The sequence below is a fragment of the Sturnira hondurensis genome, unplaced genomic scaffold (assembly GCF_014824575.4).
Source record: "Sturnira hondurensis isolate 20B ecotype Veracruz unplaced genomic scaffold, ASM1482457v3 Scaffold0018337, whole genome shotgun sequence".
In the NCBI taxonomy this organism is placed as follows: Eukaryota; Metazoa; Chordata; class Mammalia; order Chiroptera; family Phyllostomidae; genus Sturnira; species Sturnira hondurensis.
In genome coordinates, this window is record NW_028090968.1 from 3655951 (window position 1) to 3679204 (window position 23254).

General features: G+C 40.7%; 1 protein-coding gene across 2 annotated transcripts in view; it reads left to right on the forward strand.

The window, feature by feature from the left end:
• GRIN2A (glutamate ionotropic receptor NMDA type subunit 2A) overlaps window positions 1-23254 on the forward strand; it is a 370947-nt gene that overhangs the window by 220330 nt on the left and 127363 nt on the right. The gene's annotated exons all lie outside the window — the stretch shown is intronic.

Genomic DNA, 23254 nt, shown 5'->3' on the forward strand with positions numbered 1-23254 from the left:
AGTAATCTTGGCTGTAGGTCTTTGGATTTCATGACTTGGAATACTTCTTTCCAGCCCCTTCTTGCCCGCTAGGTCTCTTTGGAGAAATCAGTTGACAGTCTAATGGGAACTCCTTTGTAGGTGACTATCCCCTCATCTCTTGCTGCTTCTAGGATTCTCTCCTTCATTTTCATCTTGGCTAATGTAATTATGATGTACCTTGGTGTGTTCTTCCTTGGGTCCACCTTATTTGGGACTCTCTGAGCTTCCTGGACTTTCTGGAAGTCTATTTTCTTTGCCAGATTGGGGAAGTTCTCCTTTATTGTTTGTTCAAATAAGTTTTCCACTGTTGCTGTTCCTTTTCCCCTTATGGTACCCCTATGATTCAGATGTTGGAACGTTTAAAGATGTCCTGGAGGTTCCTAAGCCTCTCATCATTTTTTTGAATTCTTGCTTCTTCATTCTTTCCTGTTTGGTTGTTTCTTCCTTCCTTCTGGTCCACTCCATTGATTTTAGTCCCAGTTTTCTTTCCATCGCTATTGGTTCCCTGTGCATTTTCCTTCATTTCATTTAGTGTAGTCTTCATTTTTTCATGTAATTTGTGACCGAAATCAACCAGTTCTGTGAGCATCCTGATCACTAGTGTTTTGGACTGTGCATCTGATAGGTTGGCTATCTGTTGGTCACTTAAGAGTATTGGCTCCAGGGCTTTGATTTGTTCTTTCATTTGAGCCATAATTTTTTGGTCTAGTCATGCCTGTTAGGTATGAGGGGCAGAGGTTTAGGTGTTCACCGGGGCGGGGCAACCCAGTCTCTGGGTTGTGATGCTGTATGTGGGGCTGGGGACAGAGAGGGAACAATGGCACTTGCTCCACTCTCTCTCGGATTTCAGTCCCTTCTTCGGCATCCCACAAGCAAACTGGGCCATATCAGTGCTAGTTCCTGGGTGGGTGGGCTTGTGTACGTTCTAGAACCCTGTGGGTCTCTCCAATGAACTCTGAGGCTGCTGGTCTCTCCCGGCACCTCAATCCCCGCAAGTTTTTCCAATCAGTGCTTTTAGGCTTTATTTCCTGTCGCTGGAGCCCTGGGTTGTGCGGTGTGTCTTGCTGCTCATTTTTGCTTGGTTTATCTGCGTTCAAATGTGTGTCCGCAATCAGCCAACCGCCTTGCATGCCTCACTGGGTTTGCTTGTTTCCTCCTCACACCCAAGTCTGCCAACCACCACTTTTTTCCTGCCATGGCCCCTCTCTGCTGGTCAACAACTCCACCCCTCTTACCGGTCTGGATGAATGGTTTGTTGTCAGATTTCTGTACAGTTCAATTTTCTGTCTGTTCTGGTTGTATTTTTGTTTATAAATCTTTGTTGTCCTTAAATTTGGTTGTGAGAGGAGGCACAGTGTTTCTGTCTATGCCTCCATCTTGGCCAGAAGTCCAATTTACTTTTCTTTCATTCAGCAGTATACCTTGGAAACCTACACTTGAGATCTATCATCTTTCTATCCATCAATTCTCTATCTATAGATATATGCATGTATATATATGTATATATATGTGTGTATATACACATGTATGAATGTCTGAATTAGTGTACATATATATGAATACATACATAAGTATAAATGTATGTAGCTGTATGTGTATGTATAGATATATGCAAACATATAGATATGTATATCTACATTCTTTGTAACTTACACATTGCATTCTTCAGTAGGAACTACAGTAGTTTATTTATTCAAGTTTCATAATGATAGAAATTTAGGTTGTGTTAGGTTTTTGCATTAGAAATTAAAATGTAGTCTAATCATCCTACATGTCTCTTTGTGCACTCACTAGAGTATTTCTCTAGGGTTGATTCTGAGAAGGAGCATTTTGGGGTCGTAGGGCATATGCATTTGAAAATTTAAGCATCTATTGCCAGATTATCCTACAGAGTAACTAAACCAATTTATATTCATGCCAGCACTTTGTGGAATCACTTGATTTCCCACATCCTCACCAACATGTTAACATTGGGAAGAAGTGGCCACATCAGTGCTCCTAGTCTTTGAGTGTGTATCTGAATTTCTCTCCTTCTCATGTCCTAAATATTTCTGTAGGTCACTGGAAATCTCGGCAAACACCACTTGTGAAGCTGCATTATATTTCTTAACATGGATATTTTATGATTTATATAATAATTTCCATCTTGGTGAACACAGTTAAATTTTATGTTTCTGAAAAGTGTCATTGTTCTTTGTGGTCCAGCATTATGGCTCAACTGTTGAGATTTAACACAATCACACTCACACACCCATTTTGCATGTTTTTGCCTGGTGTTTGCTGATTTAATCCATGCTCATCTTTCATATAATAAGCAATGTAGCACCATGACTAAGGGACTGGGCTCTGGGGTTACACTCATCAGGATTTACATCTTGCTTCAACCACTTTCTCTGTGATTTGGACAGTCATTTTACTTTTCCAGACCTCAGTTTTTTGTTGCAAAGTGATGATACTAGCCTCTAATTTTCTAGGCCATGGTTCTCAAACTTTAGCATGCAGGAGAATCACGAAGAGAGCTTGTGAAATCACAGATTGCTGGGCCCCATACTCAGAGGCTCAAATTTAGAAGGTCTGGGGTGTACTCTAAGAACTTGTCATTCTAACAAGTTTCTTCTGGGAGATGCTGATGTTGCTGGTGTAGGAATTGTGCATCAAGAACCAATGTTCTAGGTGTTGTGAGGGTTAAATGAGGTGATGCATGAAAAGCGCTGCTTAGCACTGTGCCCAGCACCTGGTAAGTATTTAATGACTGTCAGAGTGATCAGTGAAGTGGTTTTTGGTCATCAGGGATTATAGTCAGCAGGCTAGATTGGTTTATTATTATTAGCAGAGTAACATGTCCCTTGGAAGTGTCTCCATAAGGTCTCAGGACTTTGAAACTGCTATAGTTCAGGGATGATCCCTGGGCTGGGGCTGGAGAGGTGTGTGTATGTGTGGGTGTGAGTGAGTGGGTGTGAGTATATGTGTGTGCATGTGTGTAATGTGTGCATAAAATTGACATAACCCCGAAAAACTCTTGAATTAAGAAATCATGGTCAATTAAAATTTCCCTTTCCCTTTCCTCTTCTCCTCTTTAATGATTTTATATCTACATTGCTACTTTCAGCATTCAAAATAATTGTCCAAATATCAGGAGCAGAGATAAATCAGTAGGAAACACGGGAGCCTCTCACAGAGGCACGATTCTTGCCAGCCAAAGACAAGAGCTGGGCTAATGAATTCCTACTTTTCATTACAAGAAGTGCCCTGCAGCTGGAATATTCAGAAATATGTAATTTTTATGGCAACATAACTCAATATTAGAGCTATTGAAATATAATATATGTAGGAAAAGGAAGTTGAGAAGGGTGATTGGCAAAACATTCAGGTCTCCCTTCCAGGGACCACCCCGAATTCCATTCCTAAAAAAAGAGAAAAACACCCTACTGCTGTGAAACACTGTTGTGCTATTTCCAGGGGTTGTGCTTTTGAGTGCAGCAATTCTGTAGATGGTGTTTCAGCCCCAGAGAAGTGATGCATCAGGTGTGGCAAGCCATCATCCACTGCCTGGTGTTTAATGAAAACTTCTTCCATTTTTGGAGCCCGGTGGTGCTCACCTCGTGTGAGAGGCTGGAGCTTGGCACAAGCCAGGGCCCCTGACCACATTTCCTCACTATCATGTGCTTTTTAAACATGCACAGGAAAGAGTGGGGCATTCCCAAGGCCTGGCAAGTACTGGCAGGTTTGGAAAGCCAAAGAAGGGGGTTATAAGAAAAGGACTAAGGGCACTGTATCTTTCCATCCTCCAAAAATCACTCCTGTTTCACATGTGTTTCCAAATTTTGAAAGAAATAAAACCTTACCAATAGTGTAGCCATCCTGATCATACTTCTGCTCAGCCCCACTTCTTTCCCTTTCTCTCCATGGGAGGGGAAAACACTACAACAAATTTGGTGTCATTCAAATCCGTGTGCATGTTTTGCATTTCAGTATAGATGTATATGCAGCCTTAGACCAACTTTAGTTCGAAGAATGGTGTTTAGTGTATTAGAGTTTGCTTTACCTCAACATACCATGTTTTCAAGATTTGTCTATGAAGATACATGTAATTCTAGCATATTCCGCTCAGTTGCTGTGCTGTATTGTTTTGTGTAAGTGTTCCATCTTGCGTTTAATCACCCCCCTTTAATAGGCGTGTAGGTTGGTATGGGATCTTCAGTCTGGGTGGCTGAAGGCAGAGAACAGATCTCTCTTCAGCCTAAGATGGACCCATCAGCTTGCACAGTGGAGCCCAGGACTCTGGAGTTAGGCGTTCTCACTTCGAGCTTTAAAAGTCACATTTCCCCCTGGATTAAAAAGTCTTCTTTTGTAAAGCACCCAGTAAACAAACAGCTCTCATTACTCCTGCTATGCAAGAGGGAAGATGTGAATGGCTTCAGAACAGGTCCCAAAGAAGCCGGACCTGATGGTTGCATGAGTCACTGAGAGGATCTGGGGTCCAGCTTCAACTAGTTGAGCACAACATCTTGGAGCTAGATAGTTGTGTCCTTGGGTGGTCCTCGTGGATATGATTTGTAATCTTACGCACAGAGCTTGGGTTGTTAGGATACTGTAACAGTGACTTATTGCTTACGATGCTTGACCAGTACAAAGGAGGACTTGCTGAGGATGATGTGCTAATGATCTCACTGTGGACCTGTTTCCATTTCTGAGATTTCAGAATAAAAAAAAGTGGGGGAAAGGGGGAAATATTCTTTAGTTTAACATTCCTGGTTTTACAGAAGGCACTTTGAAAAGAGCAGTCAGCATTTTCCAAAGTTCAAAAATAGCTCAGCCATGTTATGTAACCTCCTCCTCGCTACCGCAAAGTTATTAAACATCTGTTCTGTCGCCAAGCACAGAGCATATCACTGGCAACTCCCAGAACTGTGAAGGTAAACCATTACCTGTTTTGCTAGTGTAGAACTGAGACTCTTCTGTCCAGTTCTGTTGCAAAGAATCTGTCCAGTTCATTGGTGGATGGGGCCCCCTGGGAGGCAGGGTGGCATCAGGGCTAGAGTGTAGGCACTGGAACCAGTCTGCCTGGTTTGAATCCCTGGTTGGAACTCTACTGGATCTAAGACTTTTGGCACGTTACTTACTTCTTCCAGTTCTGCTCCCTCAGGTGAAAAATGGGACGAGAAAAGTGCCTACCCCTTAGCCTGCAGGTTCTAAAGGATTACTGTAATTGAGGGGGTTGCAGGAGGGATCGGTGGAAGTTCTTTAGATCTAAATCCTCTTGGCAAGAGATTGCTTGGGAGGAATATGGTCAGGGGGAAGAAGGGCCGTGTGGCACAAAGAAATTCACGGGCTGGGTAATATGACAGAATTGGTTTTGAATTAGCCACCTACTGGCCAAGTGTGAGTTACTAACTAAGCACTGGGAACCCAGGTTTTTTTTCCCTCTGAAATGTGTTCATGTGTGTGTTATAGGCGTCTCTGAACGACTGAAATGAAAGTGTGTACATATAACACTTCTTATTGTGCCTGGCGGGTGGTGGGCATTTTGTAAGTGTCATTACTACCTTCTTATTAGTTTATTATGAGAATGATAATCATCACCATCATTACTATTACTTTAACTTACACTCCTTATACCGAAAGTTATACACAGGCAAGAAAGTGAGGAATGGAAGTGTGTTTCAGTCTTATCCTGTAACAACTGAATTGCAGCTATATGTCCTGTTGCTCCCATTTTAGTCGAGAGAGTGGGAGTGGAGAAGCACTGCAGAGCAAGTCAGATAGGAGTGCTCCAGTGGATGGATGGCCCGAAGAAGTAAGAAAAGAACATCTTCTCTGGGGAGAATTACGTATCAGTATTGAAGGGAAGGTTTTTGTTTGGGGTTTTTTTTACCTTAATTGATGACACCTGACTTGACCACTTATGTGTTTTACATTAACCTCTTGATTTATGAAGTCAGGTCTCTGCTTTAAGAAGCAATGACATTGTAAATCATTACCATGACTGGAAGGAAAGGGATGGAAGGTATGTGAGAGTGAGTTTAATTCATATCCAAGTTACACTGATGCTTTTTTCAACCTTTGTTTCTGAAATAACCATAGAAAAAGTTCCTTGTTTAATGACGTGTTAAGAGACTGCACTATCCTGGTTGGCATGCTTTTATTTGATAATCAGAATGGTCACTGTTGGTTTCTTTTTGGATGCTAGCAAAAGAGCCACTCAGCTGATTCTCTGAGCTTGACTGGAGTTAAAACAGTATGAACGTGATAACTTTTTGCAAGTATTTATCTGTGGGATCACCATATGCTCGGCAAACATTTCTGGCAATGACACCAGGCTCCCAGGAGACCAAGCCATCCTGTGGGTCTGTGATGTAAATCTGATTGGTGCTCTGGACTCAGGAACAGGGGAAAAGGCTGAGTCTTAAAGAGATATGTAGTGAGAGAATATAGGGGACATGCGCCACACCGAGAACTAGAAACACATTCCACAAAGCTACGTGACTTTGTGGGGTGTGGGTTTGGACAGTGTCATGTTCAAACCCTCTCGTTATCTGGGTTGTCCTGGGCATGTAACTTCACTACTTTGTGCCTTTATATCCTTAATTGAAAACAGAGATAATTCTAACCATAGAGGATTATGGAGACACTTAAATGCATGCAGTATACTTAGCCTAGCATCTAGGATGTAGTTCATACCCTACAGGTATAAATTCTCCTCCTTCCCTGGACCGGCTGTGTAGCTTGATCTGGACTCCTCATGGGTCCTGATGGACCCATGAGAGGTTGGAGATGTGCTCATTCTGAGAGCTAAGCCAACAGCCTCTCTTCAGTATCGTCTCTGTTTGTGGCATCTCTCCTGGCACACAGACCTTTCTTTTTCGGCTGGAAGTCAAAAGCACCGTATGCCAACCCTGCAATGCAAGTCAATCATTTCCAATTGGCATCCAATGAATAGCTTAACAAATGGTAGAAACCTGATGCTGGCAACTCGAAAGGATCAGAAATTGCCTGTGTCTTTACCTTGAGGGAAAAATGGTTTGCGTTTTGTGGGGGGCAGGGGGGGGTCACCCAATAAGTGGAAGTAGTGTTCAAATGTGCCTTCATCCAGATTCAAGTCTTTGGATTTGGGGACCAGCATGCCTCGCAAACAGATATATCGATCTATTTCCTCCAGGGTTGAATATGGGGAAAGTTCCCATTTTGAAACTTGTTAATTTGGTGACATATACTAATAATTTGTTGCAACTTTTTTTTCCGGAAAAAGACAAAGCAAAGAGAAACACCCTCTTTCTTACTCTGGTGCCTGCTAGCAGAGAGTGTATTGGGGGCAGAGGGTCTTCATGTGTGAGAATTGGGACCAGTTAGGAGACCATGACATAGTCTGGGAGAGAGAAGATGGTGACTTGGGGGCAATGGGTAGGCTTAATGCATGTTTTGAAGGTAAAATTAACAAGACTTGATAGATGACCATAAGGCAATAAAAGAGATGTGGTAGTCAATCATTTTTCACTTGTGCAGCTGATGGTGCCCTTTACAAAATAGGTGAAGGAACAAATTGGGGGACAGTGACTCAGGAACATCTACTTTCAAACATGTTCAATTGAACACACTTTTGAGACACCTCTGTGGAAATCTCAAGTAGGTGATTGCTTGTAGAGCAGAGTCTGAGGTCAGACTGAAAATACAGTACATGAGTTTTGAGCTTAGTGATGGCAGTTAAAGCCAGGATTGGGTGAGATCACACAGGGAAGAATGAAGAATCAGAGGAGGGACCAGGTGCAAACCACGAGGAACTGCACGTGAATGCCCAAGGCAGGAGGTGAATAATGGGGAAGAAGAGCTGGGCTCTGAATTTCAGCTATATTCTTCCCCACACACACAGCTGAGACCCCTATCCCAATCTTGATTTTGTTGTGAGTCAGGGGGTTGTCTGTATGGTGTCTGCTGTATGCCAGACATTGTGACAAGTACTATGGACCTTCCAAAGACCTATAATCTATGGCCATTGCTAACCTACCCAGGTTTACTGCAACCTAGTAGTAAAGTAAAAAGTAAAGTAAAAAGTTCACAGGATGAACTGCCAGGAGAACCATCAGAGCAGCGAGTCCTTTCAGTCAAAGGAAACCAATACCCTACTGGTCGAGAGCCGTGACATAGATGGGGAGCCAAGCTTTGGATCTGGAGAGATGAGGAGCTGATACTTCAGGAAGAGGGAAACAACCTCTACTTTTTATTTTGTTCTTTTATTTTTCATGCAATAAACTTTCTTTTTATTTTTTAATTGAATTTATTGGTGTGATTCTGATTAACAAAATTGTAGTTCAGGTTTCAGGTGCATAATTCCATGATACATCATTTGTACTCTGTATTGAGTGTTCACCACCCCAAGTACAGTCTCCTCCCATCACTATTTATCCCTCTGTACCGTCTTTAACCTCCCCATCTCCCCTACCCTGGCAATCACCACAGTGTTGTCCGTGTCCATGAGTTTTTTCTGTTTTTATTTATTTTTTTGCTCAATCCCTCCCCCTGCAGCCCCCATCTACCCCCCTACACCCTCACTGACAGCTGTCAGCCTGTTCTCTAACTGTGAATCTGTCTCTATTTTGCTTGTTAGTTCATTTTGTTCATTAGATTTCACGTTTTATTCTTGACATGTCTGGGAAACATCTGATGTCACATAAAACAACAAAGTGAAAAATTCTTTCTACCACAAGAGAGGAGCATGTGGCCCAGTGTGAGGGGTGAGTGCTCACTGCTGGTTCGTTTACAAGCTGTCTTTTTGGAGGTTTTTTTTGCTCTCCTGGAAGCGTGTTTGTGTACTTCCTCGAATGTAGGACAGAAGCCCTCCTTGTCATCCCTTCCAGGTGGGAGCTAGACAGCCGGAACAGGCCTCTTCACCTGCTCTGCTTTTGTCCTCTTGCTTCTCTGCTTCCCCTGTCTCCTGCCTCCATGTGAGCGATGCCTGCCTGCAGGAGTGACTGAGCCCTTTTGCAGGCTCCTGGTACCTCAAAGGCTGGCATGGATCCCAGGAATGGAGGAGTCACTGTTCATCCTGGTGATGCTAGCTGGGTTCTGCATGGGCATGGGAGGCCAACCACATTTTTACACAAGCCCCAAAGTTTGGTGAATGAATTGGCTGATCTGCTGATGTTTGGTGTACTCTTGCCCAAATCCCCACAGCCAGTTTCCTGAGGATTTGTTTCATTTCATTAAGTCCCGTCCAAGCACTAAGAATAAACATACACCACTCAGTTTCCTGCATGAGGGAGAACAGCTCTCCTGAGACCTGGGCTCATTTCCATCACTATTAACAAAAAGACATTTTAAATTTTAAACTTAATTAATACATTGCTATGGGTGGGGAAAAGGGAAACTTCAAGTTTCATTAGTTATGTTATGGATGCATATATATTTTAAAGTGTGCAATAATAGAACTGTTAAAGTACTCTGATACAACCTACCATGTATTGAGTGCCTCCCTTGTGCCAGTCACTTTAAATACATTATCCTTTATCCATAGGTGTGAGTTTGGGTGTTTTTGCTGCAGGTGATAATCAACTAATTAATTTCTGTGATTGAATATTTGATTGGAATTCCAGAAGTAGGTAAACTTCAGGTATAGTCTGATCAAAGTTCTGGTTCTTTTCCCTATGATCTGTTGACTTCGTTTCTTGGGAAGTGTCATTTTTGTTCTCAGACTGCTTCTTTCATGACCTTAATTTTGCTGTCAGCAATACCTGGGATAACTTATTTGTTTTTGTCAAATTAGGTCTTGTGCCCATCTTTGGAGGATTGATATTCATTTTGAAAAATGCCATGTTAAGAAAAAGGGAGAAGGATATGGATGCTGGATAGATGAACAGCAGGTCAATTCTAAACCATAATAACATATATTATAGATGAGGAAACTGAGGACTGGAGAAGTTAGTTAACTTGGCAAAAGCTGCACAGCTAATATAAAATGAAGCCAGACTTTAAGTCCAGTTTTGTTTGTATCTAAACTTCATTATAATATTTTCAGAGGTTGCAAATTAACCTGAAGCTCTTGCTGTGGACTCACAGGATGGTTTACTGTTTTTAAAATTGTAAGATTTCATGAAAAATTATATTTTAGCTGATCTTGAAAAATATGAACTGATAATAATTCTACATTCCTGCCTTTAATTCTTAAAAGTTGGGGCACTGCATTTGGGGGCAAACCTTTCACTCCTCAGGGAAAACCTGAGAGTTGTGAATTCCCTCCCAATTGGATGTTGCCATGGTGGGAGTAGGGTTTATGGAGAGTGTGTCTCAGCCGTTTCTATTCATTTTGATGTGGGTATTGGCTCATTCACCCAATGTGTAGGAATTGCTCTGCTGGTTTCTGGATTTCTTTCACAGGGAAACTGTCCATGTGTAGGTCATGCATGTCAAATGCTTCATGTATAGCTGTAGATTCAGTGTGCCCAGGGGAGGAAGTGAACTCAGGCGCCCCCTATGTCACTGTCTTGTCTGGACACTTCCTCCTACCTGGAGATGGTCCACTGGATCTGGGAAGTGAGCTAATTAGATCAAGAAGGGCCTGCTTAATTTACCTTTGTCCCCACCAGGGCCACTTACTCATTTATATTACCCCCATGTCCTCTTTAAGCACTTTATTTTGTCATAATATGTCTTGTATTTATTTTATTAGTTTATCATAATAATCATTATTTATAATCATTACCAAAACAAGAACTTGAGTAATAAATATCAGAATGAGTGATGACAGGAAGTTTCGATAGCTTACCTCCAGGGATCTTCACACCTGTGTCAGTTCAACAAGATCTGTGGACAACTAGGTCTCTCTCTTTCTATGCACTTGCAGCTTTGCTGGTCAGACATCTGGCAAAGTCTCACAGAGAACTGCAGGTCTATGATTTTCTGTGATGAGGGTCTCCTTGGGATTGGAGAGGTGCCTCTAATCTCGAACTCACATTCTCTTAAAAAACAGTATAAAACAGTCTTTTAACATTTCAGCTGGAGGTATCTGGGAGATAGGCGTCTGGGATTAAGTGGTCATTTTCTGTGACCCAAGGTCATGAACCTCCTTTTTCTGTTAATTTACAGGTGAAAATTTGAGTTGTTTGTGCCTGGATTGCTTGCCCACCCTTCAGTAGGCATGAGCTTACTGAATTACCCAAAGAGAGCTCCCACTTGTCAGATTAAATTAATGTGTAGATTATTTTTCTAAAGCTGGAAGAAAATATTTGTTCTGGTAAGAGGTGGGGTGAGTGTTCAGCTTTTCTGCAATATCCTAAGATTTTTCTCAGATCAGTGGCAAATGATGGAGTCCGATGGAACCCGTGTTGTTTGTTAAGAGCCACTGCCAAAAGTATCGGTTTACCATTTAAACATAGTAAAATATATGGTTCCAATCTGATTTTTAAATGATACTGGGAAGTTCAATATTTGCTGTAAAAATAACTTTTGGATTTGCAAATTCTAACTTCTAGTGTATGTTCAAAGGATTTAATTGTCATAATTATCATCATTAAATTTCATCATACTGGCTTCCACTTCTGACCAAGATACAGTAACAGGGACTGGATATACACTACTAAATAAGACAACCAAAATGGACAAAAATATATGACATGATGATTTTCAAGACACTGGATACAAGACAAAAGAAGATAGGAAATAAGCTATGTGAGTCCTCTGAATGCACCAGCTCACACTGCCTTGAGAGAGTTTCTAGGCTGGAACATAAGGTTGGGGAACCCAGGTAAATCCTAGAAGCCTCTCTGAGCTGAGCAGATGAAGCTGAGCCCAGAGCATAAGAGCAGGTAGAGTTTACAAGACAGCATCTGAAAAAAGTGATCTGCACAAATGGAGAACACTAGAGATTTGCCTAAGGTCCCTCTTGAGTATTGAACTGAGTACTGGTCAGTACAAGTGGATTAGGAAACCAATCAGGGCCAGGGAGAGGAATGCCCACAAAGATTAGAAGTAACAGTGCCTGACACTCACGTGGACCCAGAAATAGTCTCTGCTCCCACCAGCCAGACTAGGAAACCTCATGATTCATCCATGGAGGATTCGGTTGAGTACAGAAAATTCTTCCCTCAATAATGGGAAACTATTCATCATTCAAACACAGGATATGTCCTCAAGTAATAAAGTCATGGGAACATTTAGCTCTTTGCTCAGTTGGTTTTTGCTCAGGCCAGTTAGAAATTGATGTCCACACAGAGGTTCATGAATGTGAGGACATGAAGAATGGGTTTACTGACAAAAAGACTAAAAATCTGGGTCCAGATCAGTGTGGGTATAATTACCAGACAATCCATGTTCCTTGCCATCATGAAAGTTTTTTATGTGGTGGCGGATATAGAACTTGTATTAAGGCTCTGCAGAGGAACAGAACCAATAGAGAGAGAGAATAGATATTAAAGAATTTGCTCATGTGATTATGGAGGCTGAGAAATCCCAAGATGTACAGTCAGCCATCTGGAGACCCAAGAAAGCCAACGGTGTAAATTGCAATCCAGGTTTGAGACCTAAGAACCAATGTTTCCATTTGAGTTGCCCCAACTCCAGGCAGTCAGGTAGCAGGAGTTCCCCCTTACCCATGAAAGGGTTATTTTTTGTGTTGTTGTTCTATCTGAGCCTTCAATTGATTGAATGAGGCCCACCCCATTGGGGTGAGCATCTGCTTTACTCAATCTACCGATTCAAATTATAATTTCACCTCAAAACACCCTCACAGACACACTGAGAATAAGGTTTGAACACATGTGTGGGCACCTTATAACCCAGTCAAGTTAACATATACAATTAACCATTAGAGAATGCAAACTAAGACTTAGGACATTGGGTTCCAATCTAAACTTTGCTTTTGCATATGGCTGTAACCTTTGGGAAGACTCTGAGCTTTTTTCTGGGTCTCAGCTTCTTCATTTGTAGATCAATAGTGTTGGGTACAATAATCCAGAATTGAATTGCATGACATCAGAGCGGGAAGAGATGCTGGAGATCACTTACACCAATAATTTCAAAATATTTTTCTTTTTTATGCATAAGGAAACTTCTGGATGCTTGTGCAATAGTATCATGATCCCTGAGATATAAGTGGTAATTCTAACCCTTTTTCCCCATTTAAGAAAATATTAGAATGCAAGCCAGTGATTACAGTGACTCTGCTGTAATTTATATTTTTAAAATAATCCATAACATTTGGCTCAGATTTTTGAAAGATATTATTAGTTGCAGCAAATTATTTTCAACCGGTTTTATAGCATTAAAATCATGAATTACTTCTCTGTGCTTTGTTACCAGTAAAGAAATTGACGCCAAAAAGGCACAGGGTTCATTTTTCACTGGCGACAGACTGGTAATGACAAGTGCATGCTATGAGCCCAATTTTTCTTTCTCCCAGACCTAGATGTGTTGCTTCCACTACACCAGTCCTCTCCTTCTAGGTCCTTTGTGATTAATAATAATAGTGTGATGATGATGATGAATGATGATGATGAACTTCATTTTATCTGTGTACACCAGTACCTAGCCTAGCATAGACGTTAATGAATGTGTTGAATGAGTGAATAATGATACTTGCTAACACAGCACTTACTCGGATCTAAATGCCATGTTAAGCATTTTTACATGCATTATTTTATTCTCTCAAGAGCTCCATGAAATAGGTGTTATTTTTGTTTTCATTGTCACATGAGAAAAATATCTCAGAGATAAAAATGTCTTCCCCAGGGTCACCTAGTAGAGTCAGGACCAAGATTGCCTCTCTGGTTTTAGCATCAATCCTCTGATTTTCTGCTTCTCAGGGAAAGGCGAGGCTCCAGGTATGTTTTCATGAGGCCCTGGGAAGTTCTCCAGTGCCATGAAGCACACACAGAGGTCCTCCCACACTGGGCGAGAGTCATTTGCTTGCCTTTTGCATTAATTTATCACAAAAATGTAGTGGATGGGAATTCATTATATGAACCACAAAACCTTACTGAGAACATTACTATTCTTACCATAAATATCAATTACTGTTATTGTCAGTATCATCTATGATACTGATGTTGATGTTTGGCACTGCCAAGAATAAAGCAACTGGCAAACAGAGAGAGAAGCTGGTCTTTCCTGGGAGAATTTTCATGAGAACAGTCAAAAGCTCAATTGTATAACCATCAAACCCTTTTAAGTTGTTGTAGAAGGAGCCCCTTTGGACTCTGGATATCTGTGAAGAGGGCTCCTGAAAAATAACTGAATGCAAAAACTTAAGCAAAAATGTCAGCAAGGGAGTCTCAGTAATTCTGAGTAGGCAAAGGAAGGAAATAAAAGCAGAAAGGAAGAGGGAAGCTAATACTTGATTTTGATACTTGTTGCAAGCCAGGTCATAATGAGATCATCTGCCTAAGTGTTGTATCCACATACATGCAGGGAGGCCAAACCTTTGGCAAACATCTTCCACTCAGTATAGGAGATAGGGGAGGAAGCCATCATGCCCCTGAACTATTAATGGATCTTGAGTTTAATCAATCTGCTTTTGAAACGGAGTATTTCTTAAATAGACCTGAAGCCTTGAACACAGGACTGAGAGTGTTTGTCTTCAGCCAACGAGGTGAAAACGAAACAAAACAAATAATAAAAACAGTTCTCTGGCATCTGTTACCCACATTCATCTGCTGATTGCCTGCAGCTCATTCATTCATCTTCCCATTCATTCATGCATCCGTTTGTTTTCATTCATTCAACCTTTTATGTATTCAACACTTAAGACGTGCCCCGTATCTGTAGTAGGTAGCATACTACTACATACCTACTAGCAGGTATGTGACACACACAGCGATGAGCAAAACACACAAAAGCTCCCCGCCCAAAGCTCCTATTCTGGTGCAGAGACCAAAAATCAGTGAATAAACATGTAATGTCAAGTTGGTATGGACAGGGATTGGGAACAAAAACGGGCAGAGTGAGGGGATAGAGAAGGAAAGTGGGTTATTTTGGATGAAATGGTTGAGAAGGTGAAGTTCTGGGAGATACTTCTTGTATCTAAATACAAGAGTGAAAAAGTGATGTGAAGGTCTGTGGAAAGAATGTTCTGGATAGGGGACAAACAAGTGCCAGGGACTAGAGTTAGGCAAGTGCTTGGACAGATTGAGAACAGTGAGATGGCCAGAATGGCAGAAGCAGAATGGGTGAGTGGGACATGCCTTTGGAGAATAGACTGCACTCTGTAGGGTCTTAAATATGTGGTGAAGGTTTCGGGTTTTGTTTCAAGTGCTATGGGAAACTATTGGAGACTGTTAGCAGGAGAGTGAGGTAGACTACAGCAGTGACCCCTGAGCTAGTACAGGTTGTATCTGGAATCTCATTTGCTACCTCTTTCCCCTGTGCCATTTAATTTCCTGTTTAAGTTTATCTGATAGAGAGAAGTTCAGGACTATTTGATTTAGGGCAAGCATGTAGATGGGAGGCCTGGAATTTCTGCTGCCATACTTCTACCATGGAAGAAATCAGGCTGAGGATAAAGGTAACTCATGCATTGGACAGAACTAAGTGAATTATGATATGGAGAAAGAGAGCCATGATCAATCTTCACCTGAAGTCCACCCTATTACTGATCTTTTCCAATGTTAACCATCAGATTCCCTTAGTGGTATAAGTCTGTTCAAGTTAATTTCTACTAATTGCAACCAAAATAACTTTGATGGATATGTATTTTGACAGCTAATCTGTAGTATTATGCTAATTAGTAAATATATAGTACCCTTTAAACTAATGTGGTTGCCTTTAATAAAGCTGAATTTGATCAACAAGGGGATATTATAAATAAAAGTTTTAGAAAAACTGTTTTACACAGGACAATTAATGCTCTTTAATTCCAGACAGAAAACTCCTTGATGGACATAATCTGTGTTCCGTATATGTTTGTAGTTTTTGAGAATTCCAGCCTATAAATCTGCAGATTTTGGAACCAGAGTGTAGCTTTTCTGCCACTTATCTGCAGGAGAAGGTGACAAAATACACGTGGACCTCAGTTTTGTCATCTGTAAAATGGAGAGAATACTGGTCTTTACCCATAGTGGGGGAGTTTAAGAGAATTAAATAGGCATGAAAAGCAGGGAGCTCAATGCCTGGCACATGCAAAGTGACCTATGCATGTTAACACTTGTATAATAATACAATTCTCAGAATGACCAAGGAAAGTGGGACAAAAAATGTCACCTGAATGGCAGGATTGTTCTGCATAGCTTAATTGTGTTTCATTATTCTAACTCCCTGGGGCTTTTTGAAGGAAAAATAGATTTTTTAAAATTTAGATAGGCAGTCCTTAAGAAGGAAATGAGAGGGAGGCAGTGGTGACATTATGGAGTAGAATGCATTTAGCATTGATGTTAACTTGCCCCTTAAACAATAGACATATGGAGGCCTGCAACCATATCTTTCCAGAGGAATCATTTTTTTAATGTAAGAAAAACTTGGGTCCTGCATAAGAGTGAGATATTACCATATTTTATATAGTCTAAGATTCCAGCAATTATAAAGTGATCATTTTTTTTCCTAAAATGTTAAAATGCAAGACAAAAAAAGGGCATCTTGAAAATCTATGCAATAGAGTACCAGGGCCTACCATTTCCAGTGTTCTCACTATGTATCAGGTAGGTGATACCTTTATTTTATAAATGAGAAAACTGAGGCTCTGGGAAGTTAAGCGACCTTCTCAAGGTCATATCGTTAGAGTGCAAAAGTCCCAGTTGCATTTGTCCGTACACTGAAGAATTTATCTGGTGTACATTGTCAAGCCCTGCAGGGCATAACCCCAGAGAAAATGAGAGTATGGCTATGTGTAATAGAGAATTTAGACAAAAATGAGAAGGAAATCAAGTAAATAAAATAATTATACTGCATTATTATTATTATTATTATTATTATTATTATTATGGAGAGGGAAAGCTATTGGTACTGACATGGAAAACTTTAAGAATGTGGGGAGCACTTCTTTGTATAAGGTGAAGAGAATGTTACTTCTCTGTGGAGGTAACATTTCATCTAGAAGCTGAAGGATGAAGAACCAGACAGAAAAAGAGCCAGAGAAACTCATTCCAGGCAAAGGGAACAAAGTATGCAAAGTCCTTGAGATAGGAAAGACGTTGGTGTTTATAAAGGAATTTTTAAAAAATGCTTCCATGGTAGACTCCCTCAGTTTTGGGTCTCTCTAACCACGAGACAACACTGCCCCTGCAGAAGAGATGGTTCAGTGTTTGAGGGCAAGAAAAGCCATGGAGTAGTGGCTGTCAAAGGATGCTCATCCCCTCCTCACATCAAGCACTCAGTCTTTCAGAAGGTAATTTCTTTTAGATATTATGTGATCATCACCATTCCTGTTAAAGCTGGAGGAGATATTGAAGAGCTTCCATCAAGATCTGGAAGTGCAAGGAGGATGGTGGAAGATCTGGTGTGGGTAATTCCGGTTGACTTGAGCCAACTCCCAGTCAAAGCTGCATCACGGGGCCAGCTCCCTGCTGGAACACTAGGTGTCTCTGTTGATCCACATAGGGGAAAACATATTACATTTCTCGGGGGGATTGTGGTGGCTTTTTTTTAACACTTTTATTTTTACTTAAAGCTTTATATTTATTTTTTATTGTTCAAGTGTAATTGTCTGAATTTTCCCCCCTCCACTCCCCGCCACCCCAGCCATCCCCACCTCCCTCCCCTGATCCCACCACCCCTTGGTTTTGTCCATGTGTCCTTTATAGTTATTCCTGAAAACTCATCCTCCCTTGACTCCCATTATCCCCTCTCCCCTCCCCTCCATTTACTATCAGTTTATTCTTAATTTCAATGTCTCTGATTATATTTTGCTTGTTTGTTTGTTTTGTTGATTATGTTCTTCTTATAGGTGAAATCATGTGGTATTTGTCTTTCACCACCTGGCTTATTTTACATAGCATAATGCTCTCCAGTTCCGTCCATGTTGTTGCAAAGGGAAGGAGCTCCTCCTTTCTTTCTGCTGCATAGAATTCCATCATGTAAATGTACCATAGATTTTGATCCATTTATTCACTTAGGTTGCTTCTAGCACTTGGCTATTATAAATTGTGCTTCTATGAACGTTGGGTGTATAGGTTCTTTTGGATGGCAGTGGCTCTTAAAATCGTGTTGTTCAGGTCTGAGTGGTTTCATATGAGTGCCTTTCTTCCCAACAGGAGGCATTTGAAAAGAAGGGGAGAATGAGTCTGCAAACTCAGGATGTATGAAAAGTTCTCATTCTCAGCCTCTTGGTCTGCTTGAGAAGTTGGATGGCCCTTGAATGTAACTTTCTCTCTTTACTTTTCCCAAGGCTCTATGTCATGAAGAAGCTTTGGGCTGTGTGGGAGGGTCTGTGGCTAATAAACAGGACCATCAGTTTGCCTGGTTCTCCTCCCACGTAGCTAGAATTAATAATTATTGCAATGATACTATATAGAGTTTTTTTTTAGATTCAAATACAAAATATCCTTTAATCCTTGTGACAGTTCTGAGCTATCTGAGCTTATTTCCATTTAATACATAAAGAAAATAAAGTTTATAAAGATGGTGTGATATAATCAAGATCACATGAAGACATTGACCTAGTTCTAATGCTTCTAATTTCAGAGGATAGAGGTTGAAAAGGATTGGAAATGTGGTATTGTCTCACCTTGCTCAACAATCTCAGAGAGGAAGTAAAGATGTTGATAACAACAGCTAAAGGTTTTACCAGTTCTATGACAATTAGCATTTATCAAGTGTGCCTGGCACATTGTGCTAATTTTTTTTATTTATTAACTAGAGTAATTCTTGTCACAACTCCACGAAGTGGGTGCTGTTATTATCTCCATTTAACAGATGGAGAAGTTAAAGCTTAAAGAGGTGAAGTAGCAACTTGGCCCAGTTTGCATGACTAGCAAGTTGCAGGGGGAGTTCCCACACCCTAACAGTTTAACTCCAAAGCCAGTGCTTTTATCTCCACTTAAACTGCCTCTATTGATGACGTACTTGTGCTATCAATAGGATTCACTTTGCATCGAGCATATTCCTAGTTGTGCTCTTACTTTGGAAAAAAAAGAGAAGAAATTGGAACAACTGCCTTGATAAATAATCAGACACTAAGGCTGCCATCATTGAAAAAATTGTTCCTATGTATTTTCTACCTTAATCAGAATGTTTAGAAAGTTGCCATTCTTCCTAAGGACAGGGGTCACCTTTATCAAGGATAGTAAATTTCATTCCAGACCTCCCAATTTTTATGTGTTTCTTAACCAATTGATTCCTGTTTCCTTGACTTGTATTTTTCTGTCAACGTCAGCTTCTTCAGTTTGCCTTATTCTGACTCTGCACACTCAACAGGATGCCAATAAGTGGAAACATATGCACTGCCCTGCATGTGGGAAATGTCCCTCTTGGCTGTTTGTGCCCCTTAGCTCTCCTTGTAGCACAATGCTTCGGTTTCCAGTTGAGGCTTTTCATCCCCGGGGCCTGGTCAGACTGTTTACTGTCATATCTAAGTGGTGGCATTAAGGGCAAGTTCATGTCATAGACTTCTCCCTCAGCTTTGGGTCTGAAAGCTTCTTAGCCTCGAGCTCCTTTCACTCTGGGGCCATTTGTACATCTCTGATAAGCTGAACTTCTATGTGCCAGAAGATCACAGGCACTGGAAACTAGTTCCAGAGTGTTTGCATCAGGATATTTTCTACTGCACTTGTGCACCAGAAGAAGAAACCAAATATTGTGTGGTTCGGAAGCCAGGTCTGACACTGTAGCAGGTGCAGACCTGTCAGCCACACAGCTGGTTGAATTAACTCCATTAGACAGTGTTGGACAATTTTGTTGTCTGAAATAGAAACCAGTATGGTGGCAGGCCGCCCATTTGCCAAGTGGTGCGCCTGCTAGGCTGGTTTGGGTCTGCCTTTCTTGTTGGTGCATCTGCTGGGTTTGGCTGCCAGCATGTTGGAAACTGGCAATTCTGTAAAGTTTTATTGTCTTTCGAGGTGTTGTTGTCAGGCAGAGAAATACTAAGACTTGCTATTTTTTAATGATAATCTGGCCCAGCAATTCCACTGCTAGGATTATATCCTAAGAACTCTGAAACACCAATCCAAAAGAACCTAATGATAATTTGGCATTTTTGACTCCTGTCTCTACTTCAACTAGAAGAAATTAGTCTCTGATTTTATATTAATAATGAAAGTGTATTGTCTTTTGACCAAGAATGATTTTCTACCTCTCTTTAAATCATGTATTCTCAGGAGCCTCTGTTCTAAATTGTTTTCTCACACGCGATTCCAGGGCCCTCACATAATGGGTTTTTGTGATGTTTTTCTTCCTTTCTTTTGAAAATCAGCAACAAGTAGAAAGAACCCCTATAGATGAAATACAATATCCTCCCCAAAGAAGTGATGAGAAAAAACCTTTTCCCAAACTTCAAGCCCACACAATAGGATCTGCCTTCTACATTTTAAGCAGTCTTGGAGGCTTTGAGGACTGAATTGGAGAATGCAAAACATGGCCTCCTAGTTAAAGGCAAAAGCTAAAATAAAGGGACTGTGTACATCAAAAGGCTCTTACTAAAGGGGGTTTTTATGAGTGAAGTGCAAATGAAGCATAGAATAGAGCTTTCTTCCAGGATCCAAGACCCAGTTTCCGAAACATGTGAGCAGTTTCAAAATTGATTGTATTAGCAGCTTAGATGCAGAGCTGTTGGAGGATGAAATGGGATAACTTACGTAATACACTCAGCAGTGTACCTAACATATGTTGGGCCCCCAAATTTAATATGATTATTAACCATCCCTGAATAAAGGAGAAACATAAAGAAACTTGTTTCAATTACTCCTTTGACCAGAAATACAAGATTGTATGACTCATTGTACTGAATGCCTATAAAGCTTTTCACAAAGAACAAAGGTCCCTGGGATAGGATTTTATTCTGAAAATGTTCTGAAAATTCCAGATTCTGTTTGGAGAAAGGAGAGAAGCATCTGCAAGTGTGTTTTTGAATGGAAAGGAGCACACGTGTCTAAGTTACGTCTGTAGGAGGAGTGACGAAACACAAGAGTCATCTTCAGAGTTTCAAAGGTTCTCCTTCTGGATATAGGAGTAGAATTAGTCTCCTGTGCTTACACTAGAGAACCAGAGTCAGTAGGTTGGCATTCCAAGGGAGTAATTCTAACTCCTCAACAGTCTTTGCTAGAGCTCTCAGGGAAGGGGCCCTCTAGGAAGTAGGGAGGTACCACTTAGACTCTGGAAGCCTCCTATCAGATGGGCAGCCGTCTGTCGGGGAGGGGCTCTGCAGTGTGTGTTGGGAGGTAGTTCTGTCAGGTTAGATAAATAATCTTAAAACCCTCTGTGTGGAGACCATTCAGGCCCATTGGTTTCTCACACTTGCTGCACTGCCCAGCTGTTATTGCCCTTTAGATATAGAATTCTGTGGCATTTATCACACCATCTCTAGGATGTCTCATTGTGGTTTTGACCTGCTCTTCCCTGATACTCAGTGATGTTGAGCTCCTGTTCATGTACCTGTTGGCCATTGATGTGTCTTCTTTGGTCAAAAGTCTATTCAAGTCTTTTGCACATTTTCAATTGTATTATTAAAGTTTTGTTATTGAGTTGTGAGTTTCTAATATATTTGGACTTTAGTCCCTTATCTGATACATGGTTTCCAAAATTTTTTCTCCCAATTTATAGGTTGCCAATTTCTTTTGTGTGTGTTTTATACACACACACACACACACACACGTTTAATGCAGTCCTACTTTTTAACTTTTGCTTTTATTTTTTGTGCTTTTGGTGTCAGGCTCACATTTCTTCCAGAGATGTAGAAATGATTCTTAGGTAGAAGGATACTCTGGGATCCCTAATAAACCTCATATCTCAATTTGAGCTATTTATTATAAAATTTGAATTAGCTCAGTCTCTGTTTAGCCATCTACTTTTCCATTACTTAAAAAAAGTTTTATTGTGTTAAATGAATATAGCACAAAATTTACCATTTAACCATTTAAAACTGTACAGTTTGGTGGTAGTTAGTATGTTTACAATGTTTTTCAACCATCACCAATATCTAGCTCCGGAACTTTTTCATCACCCCGAACAATTCCACTCCTAGTTATATGCCCCCAAAAATGAAAAATGGGTATTCATACAAAATCTTACACAGGAATATTCATAGCAGCACTACTCACAATTAAAAGATGTAAATAACACAAATGTCCATATATACCAGTAGGTGCATGGATAAACTTACCCTGGTCCATTCATACTATTGAATATTAATCAGCCATAAAAGAATGAAATATTGATAGATGCCCCAACATGGATTAACCCTGAAAAAATTATGCTAAGTGAGAGAAGCCAGATCCCCAAACCCATATATTGTATGATTCCATTTGTATAAAATGTATTCATTGCTTTTTGTCATATCTCTATACCTTCTGTGATACTATTTTTGACATAATACTTTCTATTTACTGATTTACTTTTTTAAAGAAAAAAATAAAATTCTACCATAGTTTCTTCCTAAGCAGTGATATCTATGAAGTAATAGGTATGATATTGCTAGGTCCATTTTACAAATATACATTAAAGTGAATTTAACTTTAAAAATAAAGTTAGCCCATGTGTCATCCTCATGCATCTATCTGTGTACCACTTGAAGTATACCGATGGCATTTGGGAAAGCAGCCTTTTGGTTACTCTTGGCAATCAAGCACTTTGTGAATATGATGAATACAGCCCCCAGACTTAAGTTACCTAATAGGATAGCCACTGGCCATGTGTGGTTCTTTAAATTTAAATTAATTAAAGTAAAATGAAATGAAAAATACAGTTCCCCAGTCACACCATCCACATTTCGAGTGCTTTGTAGCCACAGGTGATGGGAAGCTACCATACTGGACACCAGATATTGGCTGCCGTATCAAACATATTACATTTCCACCCTTGGGTGGAAAGGTCTACGGGGCATCACTGTCCGGAACTGGCTTTCATTCTTCCTTCGGCACTAGAGAAGTGCCACATTCCCCAGATCCCATATCAGGTCAGCCTCTCACTCAGCATCCTCACTTCCTATCATTTGTCCCTGGCTGACCATTCATCTTTCAGCCAGCTCTGAATCTGACCTACTTTCCCAACGTCACCATGGAGGGCCTGATGCCAGACCACAGCGTGGGACCTCCTCTCGCCTCTCCCCTTCCTGCTCACTGCTCGACCAGCTCTGGACTCACTCCATCTTGTCACTCTTGTTCTCATC